The sequence below is a fragment of the Cryptomeria japonica genome, chromosome 5, assembly GCF_030272615.1.
Source record: "Cryptomeria japonica chromosome 5, Sugi_1.0, whole genome shotgun sequence".
NCBI lineage: Eukaryota > Viridiplantae > Streptophyta > Pinopsida > Cupressales > Cupressaceae > Cryptomeria > Cryptomeria japonica.
Window position 1 is genome coordinate 294,055,206 of NC_081409.1, and position 3,615 is coordinate 294,058,820.

Below are 3,615 nucleotides of genomic sequence, written 5' to 3' on the forward strand. Positions count from 1 at the left end.
AGTATGTCTGAAGAGACTAAAGAAATGATTGAAGTGTTGAAAGAAAAGAACAAAGCACTGACTGATCAGCTAAAAGCAATGAAAAGAGAACATGAGCATTTCAGCACACAGATGACTGAAAATCTTGATGCATTGAGGACAACCGAGGATAAAGTAAGAGATCTAGAAAGAGAGAAACAACAACTTGAAGTATTAGTATCTGAAAAGAATGATGAAATCATAAGATTGACTGGGATTCAACAAAATCTGTTAGATCAACTAGGTTATGCACATCATGAAGCAAATCTGAAAGATGATGAGAATCAAGCATTGAAACTTGAAGTATCAAGGTTGACCGATGAACTTGAAATAGAGAAGAAATCCAAAGAAACACTGAAGAAGAGTTATGAAGCATCAAAGATGTTGGATGAGCAACTGAATACAAGAAGACCCAATAAAGATGCAGGACTCGGTTACAAAGGAAAAGACTCTACTGAGAAGGGAATTCATACTATCGAGAGAGAAGAATCATCAAAGCAAGCTGGAATCAAGAAGAACATCAAAAGAAAGAAGCCTTTTTGCAACTACTATGGAAATCAAGGTCATACTGCCAACATGTGCCAAATCACAAAAGGTAAACAACTAAATGTCACTAAGTCCAACAATTATTGTTAAAATTGCAATAAATATGGTCACACATTTAACCAATGTAGGACAAAGTCTGCTAGCAATTATAAGAAGGCAAAATTCAAAGGGTCTTGTAAAAATTGCAATAGATATGGACACAGTACCGAGAAGTGTTGGTTTAAGCAAAAGAACTATATATGGTCTGCACATCGAGCAAATACTGGAAGCTACTAAACTCACAGAGAACTTAACCGACCATATGCTGCAGTACCATGGGATTACAATACAAGGATATGGTGTGAATGTTGTGGAAGATATGGACATATAAGTGCCAACTGCTTTATAAGGTTTGGAATGAGCAATTGAAGATCATGGAGAAATCCTAGTATGGCATGTTTTCATTGTCACAAAGTTGTACACTTGGCTAGAGATTGCATAGATCAACCTAGAGGAGACACTAAAGAAATAAAAGGCAAATTACAGATGATTTGGAAAAAGAAGGAAATTGTGTCAAAGGAAGAAAGCACCTTACCTACCGAGTTAGGTGCACCTATTCCAAATTAATCGATAAAGGTATGAAGGGACTGCATTCTCTCAAGGTTAAATCTTAATAGTTCCTACTTTATTATATACTTAAGTCAAAATCTGCATAGCTAAGATGTATTAGTAAGTTTGAAATTCTATCAAAGTCTTTTGTAAGCTCTATAAAGGAAACCTGTCAAGTCTGTAACTAAAGGAAGCCTATCTAGTCAGTAAATGAAGGAAATCTGGCTACTCGGTTAAAGCGGAAAAAGGAGAGTAAATCAGTTTAGTGGAACCTAGTGCATTTAATGTTTTAACCTAACCTGCACGGAGCTTGATAAGGTATATTGTGTACTTAAAGCATTTACGCGGTCATTTTTCACTTACCAAGTTTTCAAGAGAGCAGAGCAAAGCGAATCTAAGGCAATCAAACCTCCTCTGAAGCGAAATTCAAGGTATTTACATCAATCTCAATGCATTGTTAAGCTGGTTTACTGATCATATCTATTGAAGATTTCTATTTCATATAAATTAAGAGGAAAAACCGTCTATCATTTGAAAGTTTTCAAACCCTAAGGATCTTTTGATAATTTCTATCTGAAATCTACAATGGCACCAAAGATCCAAGAACCCATTGTTGTTAAGAATGTTGAAAAGCCCTCACTAAAATACTCTCTAATTCCCAAAGTAGCATCAGAACCGGATGACAAAACTGCATTTTCACTCATCCCGGATAGAGTTTTACTAGTTGAGGATGTCAGATTCTTCACCAAATGTCAAGTTGAAGAACTAGGTCATGTTGAAATCAAAGACACCCATGATGAATTGTGCACCGATGGGAAATTGGATAGAAAGTATGAGCACATTAAGATCAAGGGATTGACTGAAGCCCTAACCTATCCCCGTGTCTTCAAACCCCAGTGGGTCAAGTTTTTTCTGAGCAGAGTTCACGATGATTTCATGTGGTTAGAGGAGAAACCATTCAAAATCACCAAGGAAATCATTCATCTGATCACCGGTTACCCTATCTATGATCATGCCCGAGCTCAGAAGATGATACCACCGAGCCCAATTTTGTTCAGAATTATTATACAAAGTTACAACAGCTCATGGCTCAACAATTGGAACTCAGGAATGAACAACACAAAATAAGGATGGACATTATGACTCTTCAAACCTTATTCATTCCATACTTGTCCTCCATTCAAGAACAGATCAACCGAGCCACTTACCTATCTACTACACAAGAGGGAAGCACATTAGATGGCTTAATTTCTCTATTGGCTGACATTCAAGCACATAATTCTTTAATGGACAGTGTCAAGGATGCACTCTCTGTCACACTCACCGAAGCAAGGACAAAGTATAAATCCATTTTTGACCAGTTGCTTCCACCAAATGCTAACTAAATTTTGATGTTTGTCAAAAAGTGGGACTATAGTATCAAAGTATACAGGGGGAGTGTAGTATACAGGGGGAGTATACCGAGTAGTGAACAGAGCAGTAAGCAAAGAACAAGAGCAACACACAGAACATTGATCACCGAGCATGCAAAATCAAAGTTATGTAGAGTATATTGATAAGGCGAGTATATCTGAATATACTACTTCATTGACAAATGTATATATTGTCAGTTTAGTCAAATTTTGCAAGTATATAGATTTTTGAGTTATAACTTTGAAAGTAGTTTTTGTCAAACATATCAACTAATGTCAAAAGGGGAGATTGTTACTACTTACTAAGATTGCCATTAGTCTTATGTTCAAAGTTATTCTATATATTCTAGTCTGTTACTTCTACTGAATCTTTCAGTCGGTAAGCAGAGTGAAGTTCGTTATAGAAGAAAGTAGTCTCAGAGCATAGTATACATCGAACACTCTACCGAGTAACACTCTATGTCTACCAAGCAGCAAGAATGATATACCGAGTGAACACACACTGAGTGAAACGTGTTACCAGATTCACTGAACCTGGACATATATGGGAAATGTGTTACAGAGATCAAGGAACAAGTAACCGTTATCACATTGGAAATTGCACTTAAAGATTGTGTATGATTTTGAGGTCATCTAACCAATGAAATATTTTGCATGGTTATTCATTCGAGAAATCATGTTTGTAAGATCGAAGCATGGACCAGATCACCGACATAAGAGATCTATTTATACAGCATGAATTTAGGATTAGATATGTGTGCAAGTATATATGTGCATGTGTGTGTGAAGCAAGACAAATACAAAAAGGAAAATCATGAGATATCACAAAATGTTATGACTATTACAGTTGATAGAGAAACACAGAGGTCACCGAGAAGGATTTCAGAGAGCAGTCAAGGAACAGAGTAAACAGAAGGGTTTACCGAGTTAATATATGAATTACCAAGGTATGCTATAAGCAAGGTAATATCATTTTGAGCACATAGAATCTTCTATAACATTTCAGATGTAAAGTTGCAGATAATTTGTAAAGATTTGATTGTAATATTTT